Source organism: Lactuca serriola, chromosome 1 (genome assembly GCF_051521515.1).
Source record: "Lactuca serriola cultivar US96UC23 chromosome 1, Lser_US96UC23_V15, whole genome shotgun sequence".
Lineage (NCBI taxonomy): Eukaryota > Viridiplantae > Streptophyta > Magnoliopsida > Asterales > Asteraceae > Lactuca > Lactuca serriola.
In genome coordinates this window covers 227,820,186-227,837,476 of record NC_136408.1, presented here as the reverse complement: position 1 = coordinate 227,837,476, position 17,291 = coordinate 227,820,186, and positions in this window count along the sequence as shown.

Genomic DNA, 17,291 nt, shown 5'->3' with positions numbered 1-17,291 from the left:
CGGGATAAAAGCGATATATGTGGGCCCCTCGATGATTTAGCGATGACACGTGTGAGTGCTTGGCCAAGCAAAGACTGATTTGATTTGTTCAATCAGTCAGTCATCATAAATCAAAAATTAGGAAACGACAAATGGACAAAGAGAATGATTATAATCCATGTCTCTTTCCATATGATATCTAGAAGGGAGGAATATATCATCCCTTATCTAATGGACAAGTCATTGACAAGGTCAGAGTTCGACAGCGGCTTTAAGAGCTACGATTGCCAGTTAGTTTTTGAAGTCATACTCAACAATAGTTTTAGACTTATCCAAGTGGGAGACTGTTGGATTAATTTCTAAGTCCATAACTATATTTCGTATGTACTTGACCCGACCCGGCATGGTCCATTTGGGTTTCACTTCACCAGCACAATTTATATGGATAGTCTTTTGAGAATAGTATATTTATGATTAATATTAATATATTATGAGTTCTAATATATTAATATGGAATCATATTATTTAATTAGTATTGATCAAGAAATAATTTAGAATTAATTAAGTGATAAAAAGTAACTAATTAAATATGGACTCTTATATATATGGAATGGGCCAAGTTCATTTAGGTTAGGCTAAGCTTTTTATGGATACTCCATGGAGCTTTTAACCCATGGATCCTATGTAAATGAAAGGTCATGGGTATTAGGGTTTACATGGATGTAACCCTAATCCTCCATAATATATAAAGGGGTCCTTGGCTCACAAAATTGGCAAAGTGTGTGAAAATAAGAGTGGGCCGATTTTAGTGTGCATACATATTATCTTAACTTCTTCCAAGGTGTTTTGGTGATTTGTGATTCCATTTGAGGCTTCCACACTATTGGGGCTAAGCTCTTAAAGCTTGCAGACATCAAGCTACATCAAAAGGTATGTCATCTAACTAGAACTTTGTAGTATAGGTGCTCCATAATATGCTAGTTAGGATGAAACCTTGGAATAGTTAATATTTGCATGTATAATAGAGAAAACATAGATCCAAGTTTTATAGGGTTGCATGTACACCATAGGAGTGTTAGAATGCTCAAAACCCAACAGTAATGTCATTCGGTGTCACCAATGCGCATGCAGTATTTTATTGATTTGATGAATCAAGTATGAAGACCGAAGCTTGATTGATCGGTTATCATGTTTATTGATGATATCTTAGTGTATTCCAAGACCATATAGCAACATGAGGAGCATCTCTGCGAGCTCTTGGGGGGTTTGAGGTAAGAACAGCTTTATGCTAAGTTCTAGAAGTGCGAGTTTTGGTTGCAAGACGTGCAGTTCCTTAGACTCCTCATTAACTAGGACGGGATTTTGGTCGATCCGACCAAAATCTAGGCGATGATGTAGTAGGAGGTTCCGAAGTCTCCCTCGGATATCAGGTGTTTTCTAGGTTAAGCATGGTAATACCGGAGATTCATTCATGATTTCTCCAAGATTGCAGTACCCCTCACTCGTCTAACTAGGAAGGAGTGGGTTTCTGGTGGGCCCTGAGCAGCAGTCAACACTCGAGACCCTTCGGCAGAGACTTTTCGAGGCCCCAGTCTTGACCCTCCCGAAGGGAATTGATGATTTTGTTGTTTTCAATGATGCATCCATCACCGGTTTGGGAGAAGTCCTCATTAAGAGGGGACGAGTGATAGCTTATGTTTAGCGACAGCTGAAGCCGCATGAGGTGAGATATCCCACGCACGATCTTGAGTTAGGAACGGTGGTTTTCGCTCTCAAAATTTAGAGGCATTACCTTTATGGGGTCCATTGTATCATCTACACGGATCACAAGAGTTTGAGGCATATTATGGATCAGCCAAACCTGAACATGAGGCAGCACTAGTGGCTGGACATAGTCAACGATTATGACTACGAGATCCTTTACCATCCTGGTAAAGCGAATATGGTGGCGGATGACATGAGCCGTAAGTTGGTTGGACCTTCTATTGAGGTGGCATGTATGAGGATATCCATGGATTCTCCACTTGTGGATTTGATTAGGGAGGCTCAGACTGAGGGTAACCGAGAGGAGAATGGGAAGATTAAGAGGATTAGGGGTGAGATCACCAAATTTGTGTTGGACAGTCGTAGATTATTGACTCGTTGTAGTCGGGTGTGGGTTCTTGTGTCGGGTGGTGTCAAACAGATCATGTTGGAGGAGGCTCATAAGTCTCAATTTTCTTTCCATCTGGGGGCCATCAAGATGTATCGGGATCTAAGATTGAGTTATTAATGGTCGTGCATGAAGAGAGAGATCGGCTGGTATGTCGAGAGGTGCTTGACCTGTAGGATGGTCAAGGCCGAGAACCAGAGGCCGCATGGCAAGCTGCAGCCTCTGTAGGTTCCCATGTGGAAATAGGAACACATTTTGATGGATTTTATCACCAAGTTGACGAAGACTGTAAGGGGGTTGGATGCCATTTGGGTCATCGTGGATCGATTGACTAAGTGTGCCCATTTTCTGGCCATTCAGGAGAGTTCGTCGGTCGAGAAATTGGCCGATGTGTATATCCGCGAGATCGTTGCTCACCATGGCGTTTTGGTCTCTATTTTTTAAGACCGTGATGTTCGGTTCACCTCCCGTTTCTGGAAGAAGTGAAGAGTTCTGAGCATTCTAACACTCTTATGGTGTATATGCAACCCTACATGCCATGGATCTATGTTATCTCTATTATACATGCAAACTTTCAATTTTCCAAGGCATCATCCTAACTAGCATACTATGGAGTATATACACTAAAAAAATATAGTTAGATGACTTACCTTTATTGTAGCTTTGAAACCTTAAGTATTTAAGAGCCTAGCACCCCAAGTGTGATGCCTCAAATGCTTCACACAACACCACCAACAATAGAGGACTTGAGAAAAGATTGTCTTGCATACACAAAAATCGGCTAGCCCTCTTGTATATCACTTAAGTGCCGATTTTGGTAGCCATGAGGTTTCTTATATAGTGTGGCACAGCTAGGGTTACACCATGCAAACCCTAATGTGCATGACTTTCCACATTCCTTAGGCTCCATGGGTTTTAACCTCCATGGAGTATCCATGGGTCACCACATGGGTTGAACCCAACAAAAAGAACTATAGATCATAAGCCCACTTTATAAGAATGAATGATTTATACAATCAATACCCATATATTTAATTAGTCTCTTTTGATCACAAAATTAATTCTAAATTAATTCTTGATCAATACTAATTAAATAATATGATTTCAAGTTAATATATTAGAAATTACAATATATTAATAAATCATAAATATCCTCTTCTCAAAAGTCCATCCTTTCAAATTGTTCTGGTTACATGCAACCCAAATGGACCATGCTACTCTCGGGACAAGTACATACCAATTATAGTTATGGGCTTAGACACTAAATCCAAGAGTCTCCCACTTGGATAAGTCTAATAACTATCACGGCAAGTATGAATTAAAACACCGACTAGCAATCGTAGATCTTAAAAGCCTCTGTCAAACAAAGTGGCTCCATTTTAGATAAGTGATCATATAATCCTCTGTTCTCAACATATTAGCCGGATAAATACATGGAACAACTTCATACTTATTGTCTAGCAGTTTGTTTCTAGATCTTCGATTTGTTTGACATAGAACTTAATCGAACACATCAATATAGTTCGAACCGAGCCCGACACATAAGTCAAAACAAAATCATCGAGGGACCAAGATATCACTTTTAATTCTCCAAGGACTAAAAGGAACTGATAAACTTCGACTCATATGCTAGTACTAACTACTCATCAAATTGTATACAACAACATGTTTTATACCATCAAGTTACTGAAGCGTTTTCGTACTATCAATGCTCAACCAACTCATAGTCTACAACTCATAGCTCTTGGTTTGAAGACTTATATGATATTATCGTCTCACAATCACTCGAGCTAAATTCCATGAAGTGATACGAGTGAGCGTGGGTTTAAGCCAATACTCAGACCTTATGAGCACTCATGAATGTTGCGACAAACTTTGCTATGTCTAACACAATTCAGACAAATCTACAAGCCAAATTCATGACAGTCTTGATTCAATGCCTACTTCTAAGATATGATCGACTATGGATAGTTTGAATAATATATTTTTTTTGGATGTCAACACATGCAAAGTGACACAATATTAATGATTGACACAAGACATTACCATACTTGTAAATAAAAAGCACCTTCTATTTAAGCATCAAATGTTAATTACATTTCCACTATTACAAGTTTCGATATTTAATCATTAAACCTAATATTGTCCTTCAGCCCGATGCGCATCGCATGTTGTAAATGCTTAACCCTACTCATTCCCTTTATGAGGGGATATGTTGGATTCTCATCAGACGATACCCTCTTTTCCATGAGGAGTCCTTCTATTCGATGTCTAATGAAGTGGTATTTTCTGTCGATGTGCCTTGATCTGCCATGATCCCCTGGTTCATTGGCTAAGGAAACTGCACTCTCGCTATCATAGAAAATCTCCATAGGCTCCTTTTATAGCTGGTACAACTCCAAGGTCTCCGATGAAGTTCTTCATCCATATTGCCTCCTTCGTCGCCTCGCTTGCTGCTATGTACTCTGATTCGCAAGTTAAACCAGATATTCTCACCTGCTTGGAACTTTTCCAAGTTATTGCTCCTCCATTCAGGGTAAAGACCCAGTCCGAATGAGAGCGGAAATTATCCCTGTCGGTCTGAAAGCTGGCATCACTATACCCCACCATTCTCAAGTCATCACTTCCACCGAGGGTAAGGACCCAGTCCTTAGTCCTCCGCAAGTACATGAGAATGTTCTTTACCGTAGTCCAATGAGCCTTGCCTGGATTCCCTTGATATCTGGTGACCGTTTTCAAAGCAAAGGCCACATCAGGGCTGGTACAAGTCATAGCATACATGATCGAGCCAACAGCAGATGAATATGGTATTCGACTCATCTCAGCTATCTCAGCCTCTGTACTCGGATTCTGATCTTTACTCAGTTTGGCATTGTTCTACATCAGTTAGTCACCTTTCTTGAAATCTTGCATGCTGAATCTTTTCAACACCTTATCCAAGTAGGTACTTTGACTAAGTCCAATTAGTCTCTTACTCCTATCTCTAAATATCCTTATCCAAAGAATATAGGCAGCTTCTCGGAGTTCCTTCATAGCAAAAAACTTCCCATGCCATAACTTAACCTCCAACTAGGTTGGAATGTCATTTCCTATGAGTAGTATGTCATCCACATATAATACCAGAAAGCTAACTATGCTGCCACTAGATTTGACATATACGCAGGACTCATCCTCGCTTCTCGAAAAGCCAAACTCTTTGACTTTCTCATCGAAACAAAGATTCCATCTGCGAGATGATTGTTTCAATCCATAAATGGATTTGTCAAGCTTAAACACTCTATTAGTGTACTTTTCATCGACAAAACCCACTGGCTGATTCATGTAAACATCCTCAGCCAACTTTCCATTAAGGAAAGCAGTTTTGACATCCATTTGCCATATTTCATAATCATGAGCATAACCCTAATAGACTTAATCTTCTTTACTAGTGAGATGGTCTCATCATAATCAACTCCCACAGTTTAAGAAAAGCCCTTCGCAATCAGTCGCGCCTTATAAGTGTGTACCATTCCATCCATGTTGGTCTTCCTCTTAAAGATCCATTTGCACTCGAACGTATTACGACCTGGTATATTGTCAACCAAGTTCCAAACTTGATTGCCATACATGGACTGAATCTTGCTATCCATAGCCTATTTCTGTTTAGCACACTCAGGGCCTGTAGTTGTTAGGTTCATCCAAATTTATCAGTATGTTATTACTGATAAATGTATCACCTTCTGCAGTAATACGGAAACCATAGAACTCAGGTGGAACACTAACTATACTGGAATGCCTCAGAGGTATAGAGACGTCAATTGGCTCAATAGGAGTTTCCTCCTTAGGTTGATCACTAGTGTTTGAGGTTCCTTCACCGATTGACTTTTGAAGTTCTTCAAGGTCAATTTACCTCCCACTGTCTCCTTAGCCTATGAGCTCTCTCTCACGAAATACTCCTCTCCTCTCCACTTCCTGTTTGAACTCTTTGAATTTCTCAATGGTTTATGACTTATGCTTGATTAAATAGACATAGCCATATCTATTGTAATCAACAGTAAAAGTCACATAGAAGGGGTTAGCATCCCTTGTGGGGGTTCTGAAGGGCTCACACTCATTGGTGTGTATGAGATCCAACAAACTTTCACCCCTCTCATAAGTACCAGTGAAGGGTGATTTAGTCTTCTTTCCAAGTAAACAAGATTCGAAAGTGTCATCCGAACTTAAGTCGAATGACTCCAAAACTCCAGCGTTTTTGAGTTGGCCTATGCGCCTCTTGCTGACATTTCAAAGACGACAATGCCACAAGCATGCTTTATCCAATTCATAGGAAGAATCGATATGCAACACAATATTTCCTAATTTTTCTACAACATTACAGTTCCATATACACCATTACAAGGTAATGCTTTAAAAGAAAGTACACCAATGTAAAAAGCATTAATAGCACCAATTTCATTATCAAATGAAAAACTATAGCCTTGTTTGTACAAACCATGAAAGGAAATAATATTTCTTGCCATATCAGACGAGTAGCAACAATTATTCAAATCTATTTCTAACCCACTACTAAGCAATAAAGAGTAAACTCCAATCTTGGTGACAGGTGAAACCTTCCTATTCCCCATGATCAAGTTTACCTTCCCGTGCTCCACATCCTTACTTCTTTTTAGGCCCTGCACATCAGACAAATGTGAAATTCACAACCTGTGTCAAGAACCCAAGAGTTATAATGTGATGAGTTTTTAGATAGAATAGTATAAATACATGCATGGGTGGGTTTAACCTTCCCATCCTTGACATCCTTCATGTATTTAGGGCAACTTCGCTTCCAGTGCTCTTATCATGATAGTAGAAACACTCTACTTCCTTAAGAATGGAAGAGGGTGCAGCAGAACCAAACTTGTTCCCACTTGAAGAGGATCCATAAAGAGACTTTCCCTTGTAACTATTTGAGGCAGCCTTCCTCTTCTTCCATTTCCCTTGTCCAGTTACCAGAACAGGGGCAGCTGCGGTAGGAGTAGAAACAACATTTTTACCTTTGACACTAGTTTCAGCAATCCTCCAAAGCCCATGAATTTTGCTAAGTGTTACCTCCTCCGTGTTCATATGATAGGTCATGTGAAACTGATCATAACATGGAGGCAAGGAGTGTAGAATTATATCCATAGCAAGCTCCTCAGCGAAGTTCACATTTAACTTTAGCAACCGATCCACAAACCTTTTCATTTTCTACAAGTGGCCCGTGATAGGTTCACCATCCTTCATCCTGGCTGTTATCAAGGAAGAGATGATTTCATACCTCTCTTGACGAGCACTATGATGGTATCTTTCCATCAGGTCCTGGTGCATCTCAAAAGGGTAGAAATCCTAATAGGACTTTTGGAGTTCAGCTATCATGGTGGCCAACATGATACAAGACACCTTTGTGACATCCTTCTCATGAGCCCTAAACTCAGCGATATCCTCATGAGTAGTAGAAGACTCATTGATTTCCTTAAGCTTCTTGTCTAGGACATATTCCTTTTCCTCATAGCGAGTGACCATCCTCATGCTCTTAATCCAGTCATTGTAGTTGGAACCATAAAAGATAACTCTCCTACAAAGGTTCATGAGAGAGAAGGAGCCAGTAGGGTTTGTGCCAGAAGCAGTGTTAAAAGGCTTCTAAAAAGAAAGAAAGACAAGTTTAGATTTGATAAAGATTCCTTACTAAAACATGCAAATGAAATATTAAGGCTAGGACCCAACACAATATTTACAATTTGGAAGAGTGATTCCATAATCCAACTTGCAAAATATTTGAAGGTAGGTAAATGACGATTTACCAATTTCCACCATGAAAAACGAAATTAAATATTAAGTTTTAATTGGATTGAGACTCCTAGATCCTTTAAGATTCATTGAACAATTCAATGTCATGTTTAAATCTTGATTATGCCCTTCAGGTTTGTGACTATGATACCGAGGATCATAAACAAGGTGTGAATAACCATGCAAAATGTGATTGGTACTCTCGACTTTATCACCCAATCAATATGTCGGTTAACCACACACGCTCCATTGATCTTATGAAAAACATCGAGCCACCCTTTTCCACCCTTACTAGTCCAAGTTAATGTGCCAGTTAACCACACACGCTCCATAAATGACTTAGTAAGGTGCAAAGTGCAATTTTCATGCATTAGCATTCATTTCATATTTTCCTAAAGTAACTAAGATTGGGAATTTGTAAAAGGTTTAGTTACTTTATTACTATCATTATACTTAATGAGAATTATAATCCTATCCTACTCATCCGGATAACGACCCTCCACCATTCAAGGAAGTGGTGGGTGAGAATGGACACCCATTAAACTGCCATTTTATAGGCAGTAACCTTATACCCCCCCCCCCTCATAGACCGGCTTCATGAATGAGGCATACTAACGGTAAGACTGACTTGATCTTATACACACACACATCCGGATAACGACCCTCCACCAGTCAAGGAAGCGGTGGGTGAGAATGGACACCCAAAAAAACTGCCATTTTATAGGCAGTAACCTTATACCCCCCCTCATAGACCGGCTTCGTGAATGAGGCCTACTAACGGTAAGAATGACTTGATCTTATATATATATATATATATATATATATATATATATATATATATATATATATATATATATATATATATATATATTAAACTTATAATAATATAAAGTATAAGGGTTAAATATTAAACTTTTAAAATTCTAGGGTTTGGAATTAAAGTATTCTTAAGTGACTTTACAAATTCCAAAACTGGAAGGCATGTTTTGAAACATGTCAAAACTTTTCATTTCCATAACATATGAGTTTAATGATTTTTTAAAGGAAAAACCTTTCATTTTCCATAACTTAAGGAAACGTTGTGGAGTCCATTAAAAGCATTTAACTAGTTATTTTAATTAACACAATAATCAAATAATTCATACATGATTAAACTAAACTCATATGAACAAGATAATTCATATCAAACAAATTTCATCAATTTAGCCTAATCATATAAACTAATACAAAACATAAAACTTTGACCATTATCTTTGAAATTGGATAAGCACAATCATTACCACATCAAAAGCATGTTTATTTGTTCAAAAACAATTTAGGTATTGATTCTAGTCCAATTTTGGCTTTAAAACTTGAAATTCTGCATTCTGGAGCACCAACTCGTCGAGTGCATGAATTGACTTGGTGAGTTGGTTAGTTTTAAAGGTGGACTCGGCGAGTCTGTCAACGAATCGGCGAGTTCACTGTCCAGAAAGCAGAAAATCAATTTTTCTAAGCTTTGAAAACAAGTTGCATCAAGTATAATTGAGAACAAGCCTAGTCTCTGATACCACTAAAGGGTTTTGAGCATTCTAACACTCCTATGGTGTACATGCAACCCTATATGCCTTGGATCTATGTTTTCGCTCTTATACATGCAAACTTTCAATTTTCCAAGGCATCATCCTAACTAGCATACTATATAGTATATACAATACAAAAATCTAGTTAGATGACTTACCTTTGTTGTAGCTTTGAAACCTTAAGTCTTTAAGAGCCTAGCACCCCAAGCATGATGCCTCAAATGCTTCAAACAACACCACCAACAATGGAGGACTTGAGAAGAGATTGTCTTGCACACACAAAAATCAGCTAGCCCTCTTGTATATCACTTAAGTGCCGATTTTGGTAGCCATGAGGTTTCTTATATAGTGTGACACAACTAGCGTTACACCATGCAAACCATAATGTGCATGGCTTTCCACATTCCTTAGGCTCCATGGGTTTTAACCTCCATGGAGTATCCATGGGGCACCACATGGGTTTAGCCCAAGATAAAGAACTATGGATCAGAAGCCCACTGTATAAGAATGAATGATTTATACAATCAATCCCCATATATTTAATTAGTCTCTTTAGATCATAAAATTAATTCCAAATTAATTCTTGATCAATACTGATTGAATAATATGATTTTATATTACTATATTAGAACTTATAATATATTAATAAATCATAAATACCCTTTTCTCAAAAATTCATCCTTAGAAATTGTTCTGGTGCCATGCAACCCAAATAGACCACTACTAGAAAAACAAATTTTTACGACGCGCAATGTGTGTCGTAAAACACTCAGACGACGTGCAAATGCATGTCAAGAAAGGCCATGTAATAACAAGAGACGAAACGCTTTTGCGCGTCGTCTATAGACGACACGCATTTGCGACGCGCAATTACGACACGCGATTTACGATGCATATTTACGACACGCAATGCGTATCAAGAAAGGCCATGTCATAAAGAAAGATGACACACATTTTTGCGTGTCATAATTTTAAATGTTTTAAAAAAAATATGTGTTTTTGATAGATTTACTAATTTCAAATTAAATAACACATTTAAAGTCTCATAATGCAAAATAAAATACTTATATAACAAAACAATCCATTTCATAAAATAAATGTACTAATATTCAAAACAAATCACATTTAATTGTTAGTTTATTAACATCATTCAAACTAGAAAAACAAATCTTCCTAATCCAAATAAGAACAACACGGAAGTCCCAACTCTTGATCAAGAACAACACGGAAATCTTACATAATAATCATGTCAGTTGTACAATATCAATATCAACTAATTAATAATACACATGGTATGTATGTATATATGAGAGTGGAATTAAAAATGATCTACCAATAAGTGTTTTGTACTGACTTGAATCAAAGTATTTTTTGTGGCCTCAAGGACAGCTCCCAAAGGATACTCCTTCATACACCCACTTGCATATATGCAAATATACATGTACAATATTGAGTATGTTATGCAAAAATTGTTGAAAATAACAACATATTTTCAATATTGGTAAAGGGGTAAAATATTAATTTGTGGAGTATATTATTGGGCATTGTGACTTTATATATACCTTTCAAGTATGCCAAGATAAGCACAATTTGCGGACTCTATCATCTTCTCGAGCAATGATCTCACCAAATAGTTACTAGCCATTATCTTGGGCTATTTTTATTTAAAATATATTAATAAATAAATAAATAGCATATAACATATTTTAGTTTATTTTATTGACTTACGTACCTGACTTTGTAAAAGGTTAAGAACTGTTGAACGCACAAAATTACTTGTTGATGCCTTTCTTATTACTGTTGATAATGCTTGCATTGATCCCATCATTGGTTGTAAATATGTAAAAAGGAAACAAATATGAATCTTGAAACCAAAAAAGAAAAAAATCATCATAGTTTGTAAATATATAAACAAAAAATGAAGTTTATAATAAATGAAATTACCTGACAGTAGAACCACAATCCATGTATAGAGAGACTTCCTATTCGAAATTGATGTTCAAGCTGTGCCACCATGGCTTGATAATCCTGAGAAAAATAATTATTTATTATAATAGCAAAATAGAAAATTCATGGAACCTTGACACTAAAATGTGTTATATTGTTATATTTATCTTACATAGTCCATGATTCCTATTGAATAACTTGACTTGTTATTGTATTAGTAAATTTATCACTTATTATAGCTTCCAAAACTTAGAATTTGCAAAGTTGTATTGTTGTGTATATCAAATACGTAAGAATCTATATCATTATTTATAAATATATGCAGTAATGACCATCATCTAATAGGAAACATTGAACATAAATATATTACCAAAAGGAGGGCCCTTAGTGCAGCAGCAAAGACATGGTTTACTAATCCAGACTTGAACTGTGATCCTGATTCCACAAATTGATTGATAATCAAATAGCTCTTGCATAAAGGGAATATTCTTTTCGATGATTCCTGCATTTTCTTGCAACATTTATTTCCCAAAAGTGAAAAGATTTCCATGAAGTTATAGATACATACATATGTGCATCTGTGTATGTATAATTGTATATGTGAAGATTCTTAACCTGGAGAGCAAAATCCATAGATCCATCAACATTGAAGATAATAAAGTTATCATTCCCTCCAACTCTATTGATAGAAATATATCATCCCTCAATCCCAACTAAAGCAGATAGAAGATCATCAATTACAATCAGTTCCTGCATGTGTTGAAACATTATCACAAAATCTTCACTTATCTTTACTTTAAAATGATATTCTATAGTATCTTGTTTCTAGATTTCAAAATTGACACTAGTTTAAAAGGCCAAGAGTTGCACAAGGGAGCATAAAAACAATTTTAGTTGTACCTGAACAGAAGCATTGTAGCAACCTATTGGCTTCTCAGATCCCAATTTGTACAAAACATACCACCAGACCTGGAAGACTTAATGACCTTATTGATAGTAACACCCTAAATTTGGTGGAGGCTTAGTTCTTCGTTCTTAATGAATCTAATCAAATTTTTGCTGTTGGTTTTGAGCATATATTGGAAGCTTCCATCATAGAGGCAAATCATTCTTTTTTCAGCAACAATACATGGTTGGGTCAAGAAACACTCAAGGAAATATCTCAACAATGTAATGTCTGTCAAGTACAAAAAACAGAAAAAACATACATTTTTCTTTAATAAAAAAAACAAATCATAGCTATCTAACATATCACGAAGTGAATTTGTAACACCCGTTTATTTATTAAGTTAAATAAATAAATTAATGAACGATTAGTAGCCCTACAATAAATAATTATATATCGAAGGATGGTCTCGAAGGGCTAATTATCATAATTTTAGAAGTGGAGGGGGGGGGGGGTAAAAGTGTAAGTTTTGTATTTAATTTGAGAAGGAATTCAGAAGTTAGGGTGCGTTGGGTAATTAATGGACTTAAATTGAAAAGATTTGAGGGCTTAGGGGCTGGTTGGTAATTTCAGGACTTATTATGGAAGGAACTTATGGGATCAAGGGCTAAAGGGTAAATATTGGATTAAGATTGAAAGAAAAAGGGAAGGAAGGGGCCAAACTCGTCATTATGGAGGTAAGTTTGGGGGATCGGGGTATATAACCCATCACCCCTCCCGATTCAAACCCTAAGCCTAAAGAGAGACAGCCGCCACCCTTATACCTCCCAAATCCTCAGTCGCCGCTACATAACCCCGGAGTCGGTCGACGTCTTTGCCGCTCGCTACCCCATTGTCGAAGTCGTGAACCGCCACTGCCAGAGACCGACGAGCTGAACGTGTTCGTCGCCGTTGTGGTTGTTGCTGCTGCTGGATTACGCATCCATCATCGGACACCACGACTTTCTTGCCGGAGAAATGAACTAGGGAGGAGCCCCTGCTGTTTGTTGAAGTCCGCTGCCACCGTTCTTCTTCTTCTCTTCTTCTGTTGATGTCGCATGCTGCCAAACGCCGTGACCATCGCTGCGATAGCAAGTTCCTCCGTCGCCGGACGTTATTCTGTTGCAGCTTGCGTCCTTCCCCGATCATTGGCGTCGCCGCTGTGTGTGACAACCCGAAATTTCCATTCTGTGCAAACCATATCTCGTCAGTAGAAGATTTGAACAGTTACAGTGAATTTCCAGATTTTTGGGTATAAGTTTGAGTTGTTCAGGATTTACACTTAAGGAGATATCAGGAAAGTGGATGCACTAATGTTTTATGCAACACTGTTATTTCAAAACTCTATGATATTAGAGTTCATTTAGTGAATGAAATATTTTCAGCCAAAAATCCCAGGACTATATATAGGATTCTGAGCCATATTTATTTATTAGTTACATTTCCAACTAGAGCAAAGTCGAATTCTCTCTCAAGGATCTTCGGACTTTCGTCCCGGAAAGTGAGTACCTCTCTCTAGTTGTATTATATGGCTTATTAGATGCTTCTTAACCTAGAAATCATAACAAAACCCCAAGATTTAAGAGTTCACGGCCCAAGAACATCTTGGACCGTGAACCCTTCTTTAAGGGGCAAATGATGCCCTAGACCTTTCCTTGAGCAATGAAACTAGTTTGGACTTGTACCCTAATGTGTTTATAGTCTAGAAATCATAAGGAAACACAAGAACAAAGGATTTTACAGCCAAGACAGGTTCTTGGGCCGTAAACCCCTATAAATAGGGCAAATTGCACCCTAACGCCTTCCTTATTCCTAGAACCCAGCTTAGATCATATCCTTGAAGTGTTAAGGACCTTAAGCATGCAAGAAACCATGTTCCCATAGAGTTTACGGCCATAAGCTCATAAGGATTGGTCCTTAGGCCGTAAACTCTATAAAGGGGTGATAGTGTGCCCCTAATGCTTCCACATGGCTAGAACTTAACATAGAACCAATCACCAATGAGCTAGGAACCTCAAAACATCAAATGGTACTCCTTACCATGAGTTTACGGTCGTAAACTCATGGGGGAGTGGTCCCAGGACCGTGAACTTTAAGCAAGGCCATTTTAAGGCCATAAACCCACCCAAACACTTGTTTAAGCCTTGAAGCACTTCACCACTTAAGTTGTAATAGCTTGAGCATCATTTAGTGACCCAATAGAGAGTTTACGGCCAGGTGTTTACTCCCCTGGGCCGTAAACTCCAACACATATGGTCTTTGGACCATAAACTCTCGTATGAGGTCTTGCACTCCTTTGTTGCAACCCGATAGCCTCCTAGCACTTGACCAAAATGTTTTCCTCACATTAGGATGTTTATACATGTTTAATTAGTGTTTTAATCACTAATTGCTTATATACATATGTCTTCATATGTAATTAGGATCATTGTGTGTGTCTAAAGTCTTCACTTGACACCAAGCACTTGCCCAATACTTCCTTCCGATCTGTTCACAACAGTTGAGTTCATACCCCTTAATCAATAGTTTACATGTTTTTAAATGTTTTATGGGGGGGATACAAGTAGAATCATGCTAGTTATTATATAAATCACATGTGATTAATAAGCAGCATTCAAATGACTTACTACTCAATAGCCGTTTTACCAAACAGTTTCCTTGAAATGATTTTCATAAACATTTTATATGTTTAAAACTCCTTGTTAAACTGTTCATTTTACTCTGTATGTTTCATTTCAAACTCATTTACAATTGTGTTTCAGACAAATGTTTCTTTATACTTAAACTGTTTTATCAAACTCATACTTTCAACCCGTTTTGTAGATTGACATTAAGTCGATCTTTTCTTAGATAGAAATCATGTTCAAAAGGTTTTACAAAACTTATTTTATTCTTTTATATTGTCAATTGCATGCCTATATATGTATAGTTATATGAGAAATGTCTAAAGGACTTAGGAAGGCTATTCACCCTATTTCCTTTTCGCGCTTGAGATGTGGTCTGGTGGGATATCGGGTATCCGTCCGAAAGTCATTTAAATATTAGTTATATATCATGTGTACATATATAGTCATAAAGGTTCTTCTAGTTCAGTTCAATACCCTTGAGTAGCAAGGGTACACTCCCATGTTCATACGTACAAGTTACATTACTAGTAAGCTACCATATGTGTAGTTTAGGAAGATACTAGAACTATTACTAGAACGCGATATCATACAATGAGTCAATACTTGCTAGATAGAGAGAGAACACTTGTTACAGCTAGTACACACAGTACATTACTATACATTCTAGACAGAGAGAGAACACACATTACAGCTAGCACACGCAGAACATTAGAGTACATTACTATACATGCTAGACAGAGATAGAACACACATTACAGCTAGCACACGCAGAACATTACAGTACATTACTATATTATTACATAGATATGTTTACATGATTACGCTTACGTGAGTACGTTTACATATATACGTTTACATGAGTGTGTTTACATATACGATAATAGGACAGACATCACTAGGTGCTATAACATAGAACAAGTTCAGGATCTAACTATACCGATAAATCACAATGCATTGTGATAGTTATATCGGGTATACATGATCATAGTAATGTGGATGTTCACGACTTGCATACATGCAGGGGTCATGTGCAGGTCCCAAAATCTCTTTGACAGGGGAGCGTTTAGCATGGGATCTAGCCATCACATTAGGCCTTATCCCTGAAATAAGGCAATAGGAGTACAGAAGTAGTCACTTATTACAAATACTACAGTACTCACATGATTACCCTAGACTTAAGGTAATTAGTACGGTTGTAGTTCGACACTACACCATAGTACTATTTCGTTTTCCCAATTACATGCACTTTGTGAACATTCACACGACGTACGATAATGTAGAAACTATATTTTTGGTTAATGATATTCAGATTTGGGAAAATACACACTCTTACAAGAGACACACACAGAGACACTAGATGCCTTGGTAGAAGGATACGATTAGTAGGAAACATAAGGCTTCCTAGGATCATTCAAAACATTTTCATACTTACAGTTCATATACATTTTCAATACTTACAGTTCATATACATACAAATACTTACATACAAATTAAGACACTAAAATACTTATGATCTCACCAGCTTTAAAGCTAATACTCTCTTTCAAAATAACTTGTATCCTTAGGTCAACGATAGACAGGTATAGATGCAAGGTTTAGAGAAGATGGAGCTCATTCAAGACTCATCTTTCATTTTGATTTATACTTTAGTGTTTATTATAATTTGACATAACACACTTGTATTAAAATTATATTATTAATGCAATGGATGATATTGTTGCTTGTTTACTACTTTTCATTGTTGTGATACTGTACATGACGTCCTCCACCCCAGAACGTTTCCGTCGTTCATGGTTTTGGGGTGTGACACTGTGGTTGCTGCTACCGCCTTCGTGAGTCTCAGCCGTTTTCCGTTCGACGACCTCATGCCACCACAAGAGGGTGGTCGAGATTGGTGCCTTGTTAGCGATGGATATGCATATTTTTGTGTATGAGCATGTTTATTTTCTGATAGATTGTTGTATGTGGTGTTTGATGGCCGGAAAAGCAAGAAAAGGCCACCACCACCACTATGAGATGGTGGCTGCCACCGTGTACCACCACTGACCACCACAAGGGTAGTTGTGGGTGTGTTGTTTTAGTATAGCATGTGTGTTATTTTGTGAGTTCATTGTAATTGTAAAAATTGTAATAATGAAATAGAACTCAAACCACCACCGTAGGGTGGTGGCTGCCGCCTCCTACCGCCACCGGCCGCCGTGTCGAGTGGCGGTGTGCTTTCATGGTGTTTGGACTCGTTTGGATGTTTGGTCAAGGGACTGATAGCCTAATGGGCTCAAAGGAGCTCTAATGGGCCCAATGAAGCTTAATGG